Below are 6,351 nucleotides of genomic sequence, written 5' to 3' on the forward strand. Positions count from 1 at the left end.
TTTTGAAGAGTTCAAGCCAAATCGTTTTTGTAAAATGCCCTTCACTTTAGATGCATCTGGTTGTTCCTTAGATTAAGCACTCTTGGCACAAACTCTGCCTGTGTGGCCGTTACGTCCTCCTTGGTGCATGTCCCCCAGAGTTCCAACACTGACGCTGTTGACTTGGCTCATGTGATGAAGTTGGGGTGCACCAGATGTCTCCATTTAGAGATACTTGTTTCTCCCTCCTGTTTTTAGTTAATAAACCATTTGTGGAGTGATAGTTTAAGATTGTTCATTGCTGGTGGTTTCTTGTATGCTCATCTTTACAATTGTAGCCAATATGTCATTAAATATTTTACTCATACCAGTTCTTCTTTTTTCTTTTCTTTTTTACAATTCCAACACTTGTAGTTTGGGAGTGTCTAAATCTATTGGCCATAGTGATTTGACTTGTGTGCTTGGTCATCTGCATTAGTTCATTACTTGAGCTTAATGATGTGCAAGTCCTGTGGGTCTGGCTGGGGGCAAACCTCCCCCAGACAAGGTTTAACTCTGACTTCTGCTAGTGGAGGGACCACTTCTAGCCCTCCTTGTAGTTTTTGACTTTTAGTGGAAATGTCAGGCTTAGCTTCCCACCTGACTGCTCTTCCAAGATTCACTATTCTCACAAAGAGAGGCTATTAGAAGCTTGCTTTCCTTTCTGTTTCACAATAAGGCTTATATTGTTAAAGCCTGGCAATGGGCAAAGAGACACCTCATTGGTGGTATTACTCTTATACCAGTCAGGAGCAGAGTAGACTGACAGCCTTTTGCCCATCCTAGCTTGATGCCTGGGTTGGTGGCCAGAGCTGTTTCATGCCTGGAGCACTGAAAAAAAAAAAAATTGTGCTATTTAAGTGCAAGTGTCTTTTGCCAATAGGTATGGTTGAATTTATGTAAATTTATTGCTAACCACATCCCTGCTAGTAGATCTAGAGTGTAAACTCCACAAGGGCACAGGTTTTTATCTTGCTTATTCATAGATCTATTCTTAGAGGCTAGAATAGGGCCTGGAACATACTAAGCATTCAATAAACATTCACTGAATGAATGAAAAAAAAAAATAAGGTTTATAAGAATCTCAAAGGTCCTGCCCCACAGCAGCCTCACAGGGAGCTCAAGGAAGAGGGAGGCCCATCTCAAGGAGGTTTGTGCCTGTGGCTTTTTGTCTAATGGAATACACTATCAATTCTAATGGAATAACACTACAAGTTCACAAAGTTTGAAAAAGAATTGCATCAGCATGCATAGAAAGGGACAGAAATAGTCCCTTGGCAGGACAGCTTTGGACTCCTTAGCTGCTACTGGTGCAGAGCTGGTTGAGAAAACTACTCAGCTGCAAACTCAGGCTCTTCTAATTGCAAAGGAATGATGACTCAGGGGGCAAAACCAAGAACCCTGGGGGCAGAGCTGAGAACCAGAGAACAAGCAACAGACTTGGACCTTAATCAAAACCAGGCAACATGTGCTGGGCTGGATTTCAGAATTATGTAAGGGCCTGTGGTGGCTGCATGCCTTGGTTCCTTCTGAACAGGAGTGCCCATGATGGTGATGTCCAACCATTGTATAATTGGGTGTGTGGAGCAGATAACGTTCATTTATTAGCACATAAACTAGGAGAATGGTACTCATTTTGCTGTACCTGAGGAATTCAGGTACTCTTGGGCTTGATTTACCTACTTTGAACTGATGTTATAATGAGATGGGATGTGGTGGTCCTAGAAGAGAAAATGAGTATATTTGCAGGTGAAAAGGATGGGAAATATCATGGCCAGAGGGTAGACTGTGGCAATGGCCACCCAGTAATTTCCTATCTTTTTATAGTGTGATCTTGACACCTCTCCCACTGAGGGGCAAGGTGTATGCTCCTTTTCCTTGAAATTGAGCAGACATGTGACTTAGCAGAAGGGAGGTTGTGTTGTAAATAGTGATATGGTGACCTGTGTGGTCATACATGGTGATCCTGTCCTGTCTTAAAACCCAGGCCTTTGTCCTGAAACCCATGCAGCCACGTGGACAGTCCTGTGTATGTGTTCCTGTTGACAGCCCCAGCTGAGGGACTAGTGTACCAACAGCCAGTGTCCACCACCAGACATGTGAGCAGGTGAGTCTACAGAAGATTCCAATCTACTGTTGTTAGCAACCCCCAGGCTTCCAGTCTTCCCAGATGACAGTCCAAATTATAGCACAGAGATAAGATGTCCCTCTCTGCATTCCTACCCCACAGACTACGTGGCTATAGTTACAACAAAACAAAACCTTATTTTTTTTTGGTCATTAAATGTGGGGTAGTATGTATCAGAGCAGTAGGAATTGGAAAATTGCATAGAGTTTGCATCTCACTGGGAGCATACAAATGCTGTTCCCATAGTTATTCTTGTTATTCCTGTTTCCTCCCAATAGAAGCCATTTTTGAAGGCAGATGTGAGAGATATTTCATTTTTAGTAAACCAGAAGCAAGGTGTTCATGAGGTGAGGAAGGGTACCACATATCGCCCAGAGAAACCACAGTTCTTAAAAATTTAACACTGTTGATAGAATTAATCTATTTCAAAGCCAGACTCAATGAGTATACATTTATTTTTTATTTTTATTTTTTAGACAAGCATGAAACCAAGTTTATTGAGGAAGAGAAAGATGGATTACAGAGTAAAAAAGCTTAGAAAGAAGGATACATTCACCCTAGACAGCAAGCGGGCTTCTATTGCCAGGGCAAGTAGGTAAAGAGGCCAACGAGTATACATGGAACGCTTGCTGAGCACCAAGCGTGGTACAAATGAGGGGGATGAGACTGAGGATGTATAGTATTGCTAGATCAGCTATCCCTCCTGTGGCCAATAGGTTGCTTTTTAAAATATTTTCTACTTCAAGTGCTCAAAACAGATATAGGTATCTGCCATTGTCTCTCACTGGACAGAGTTGTTATATTAAGCCCTGGACGGACTACCAGCCAACTTGTGGGTTGTGTGCCTTTGGCTCAGGTCCTTGCCCCTGCCCTGAATGGTGATAAAGGAGATTGGAACTATTGTGGGCTGAAGTGTATCTCCCAAAATCCAAGTGTTGAAATCCTACCCCCTGGAGATGTGGCCTTTCAAGAAGGGATAAGATTTTCTTTTCCTTTTTTTTTTTTTTTTTGGTTTGAGCATTGAGGGTACAAAGAATTAGGTTACACTGATTGCATATGTTAAGGAAAGTCCCTCTTATAATTGTGTGTTGCCCCCAAGAGGTATGCCATACATAGAAACCTCCCCCTCCCCACTTGCTCATTCCCCTACCCCCTACCCTGTGTTAGCTCGTCTGCTGCCTTCATATTAGAATAGAGTACATTGGATTCTTTATTCTCCATTCTTGTGATGCTTTACAAAGAGGGCTATATTCCAACTCCATCCAGGTTAATACAAAAGATGTAAAGTCTCCATCTCTTTAATGGCTGAATAGTATTCCATGGTATACATATAACACAGTTTATTAATCCATTCTTGGGTTGGTGGGCATTTAGGCTACTTCCACATTTTGGCGATTGCAGATTGAGCTACAATAAACAGTCTAGTGCAAATGTGCTTATGATAAAAGGATTTCTTTCCTTCTGAGTAGATGCCTAGTAATGGGATTACAGGATCAAATGGTAGGTCTAAATTGAGTTCTTTGAGGATTATCCATACTTCCCTTCAAAAAGGTTGGTTGTATTAGTTTGCAGTCCCACCAGCAGTATAAATGTGTTCCAAAAAGGGATAAGATTTAAATGAGGTTGTTAAGGTGGGCCCTAGACTATTTCACCTTTTGTTCTTGTAAGAAGAGGAAGTTTGGATGCAAAGAGAGATCCAGGGCATACCGAGAAAAGACAGTGTGAGGACACAGCAAGAGAGTGGCCATTTCTAAGCAAGGGAGACAGCCCTCAGGAGGAACCAACCCTGCCAACACTTTGACCTTGAACTTCTAGCCTCCAGAACTGTGAGAAAAACACCCATTCTGTGGTGTTTTGTTATGATGGTCCCACTGAACAAATATAAGAACACAGCAGGGTGCCCATTTGGAGCTGCAACCAGTGGAAATTCCCCTTAAAGGGGGCTCTGGGTGAGGCAGACACATAGCTTATAGTATACCCAGAAGTTTTCTTCAAAGTTATAATCCCTTTGTAGAAAAAAGGATGATAGGAAAACCAATATATAAAATGATGTATAATTTAAGTGTTGTACCATATGATGCAGAAAATTATACACCATGGTGTTGATGCTGTAAGAATCTGGAGGAGGGGAGCTCTGCAGGGATTATAGCAGTGAGGGTGGACTTTAAGGACAAGAAGGGACACATACTGCGCCCTTTACAATGAGTGGGATTTAAAGTGGTGTCAGAGAGGTAAAAGAGCACTTTGGCTACAGGTGATCCATGTGAGCAGAAGCGAAGAGGTCGAGCTGAGAGTGACACACGCAGTATCAGTGCAGAAGTGGCCTTACAGGGCAGAACAAAAGTGCTGGGAACTAGTGGAAGACGGGACTGGGCAGGTAGGGTAGATGGAGATTACGGGTAGCCTTGGAAATCAGGCCAGAGACTTCTCATGACTCTTAGGTTGATCTATGAGCACAGACTACCATCAAGTATCCCAGGATTTATCAGCAATGGTTGTTTTTTGTTTGTTTGCTTTTAATACAGAACTAACATCTCACTCTGTTGCTGAGGCTGGAACTTTTGGATTGAGCCATCCTCCCGCCTCAGCCTCCCCAGTAGCTGGGACTACAAGTGTGTACCACCATACTGGATAATTAACCAAACTTCTTCTTATCAAACAGGGTCACACTGTGTTGTCACACTCCTGGCCTTGAATGATTGTCCTGTCTCAGCCTACCAAGGAGTTAGAGTTATAGGCATGAGCTACCACATTTGGATTTTTAAAGTTACAGGGTGACATAGATATAATAATTTATTGGAATCATTGTGTAATTATAGGAGATAAAATACTAATATTTATGTCAAAGGGGTTTCTAATTATAGGAAGGAAAATCCAATCTCTGTGGGGGAAAACAGAGCTATCCATTTATTCCATAAACATGTGTTGAATGCCACATATGGGATACAAAGATGAGAAAGATATTATTGGCCCTTGGGACTTCCAGTGGACAGGAAATTTCAGATGGGTAGGAAGACAGGGGAGCTTTCCAAAAGAGTGAAGGTCTAGTGGCGAAGGTACAGAGAGGGAATGAATGAAGTGGAAGACTTATCCTTGGAGGTGGCTGGAAGTGAGGCAGAAGTGGAATGAGCTAGCTGAATGCTGGGCTTTAGAAGGAAGGTAGAGGAATGAATCTCATAAATCTCTTTTCCAAGGCAGAAACGTGAGCAACATAGTTTAGAAGAAATCCACCAGACAGTGATGGAATCGAAGCTTTGGGATTCTAAGAGTTAACTTATTTATATCAAGCGTACCATATGCACCAAATCCATCAAGACAACAAGCTGTGAAACACATTCGATTATCTTCTCTTAAAAAGACTTATTTTTTTACATTTCAGATTAATGTGAGGATATAAACAACTAGGTTACAAAGTTTGAATTTGTTAGGTAGACACAACCACAACCTCTTGGGGTTGTGTCTTGCACTTAAGAGGTATGCCATATATCCTTACATTATGCCCGTGTAGTGGGAGCACACCAATCCCCCTTCCTTAAATATACTTTAAAACAGAAGTTAATCTTCCTTCTAAGGAATTAGAAGTACTCAAAAGAAAAGGTGTGAGTAAACTGCTACACATACAATGAAGCCTATTGGCATTAACTTTAAAGCCAGCTGTACAGCAAAAATCAATTCTTAAAATCTCTCTTTTAAAAAGCTGGAGGAATCTGGACACAGCAGCTCAAGGCTATAATCCTAACACTCTAGGAGACTGAGGTGGGTGGATCTCCTGGAGCTCATGAGTTCAAGATGGAGCTCATGAGTTCAAGATCAGCCTGAATAAGAGTAAGGCCCTGTCTATAAAAAAAAGAATAGCCAGGCGTTGTGGCAAGTGTCTGTAATCCCAGCTACTTGAAAGGGTGAGGCAAGAGAATCACTTGGGCCCAAGAGTTTGAGGTTGGTGTGAGCTATGACACCATGGCACTCTAAGGGCAACAAAGTGAGTCTCTTTCTCAAATAAATAAATAAATAAATAAACCTGGAGGATGATCATTCAACAAAGATTTTGGCCTCTGAATATAGGCATCCATCTCGTTAGACTAAGATGGGCATCAAATTTTCAGAGAAAGGTGGGATTTTTCTAGTGGAAAGCATCCTTAGAGACCCCCTAACCTAACCTCCTACATCACAGAGGAGAAAACTGTCCTTCAGAGAGCACTTACCAC

At 41.9% G+C, this 6,351-nt stretch overlaps 1 pseudogene; it reads left to right on the forward strand.

Moving 5' to 3' along the window:
* The first annotated feature begins 711 nt into the window (after nt 1-711).
* LOC111723834 lies at nt 712-854 on the forward strand (annotated as a pseudogene).
* The last annotated feature ends 5,497 nt before the right edge of the window (nt 855-6,351 follow it).

Source organism: Otolemur garnettii, unplaced genomic scaffold (genome assembly GCF_000181295.1).
Source record: "Otolemur garnettii isolate 467f Iridium unplaced genomic scaffold, OtoGar3 scaffold00016, whole genome shotgun sequence".
Taxonomy (NCBI): domain Eukaryota; kingdom Metazoa; phylum Chordata; class Mammalia; order Primates; family Galagidae; genus Otolemur; species Otolemur garnettii.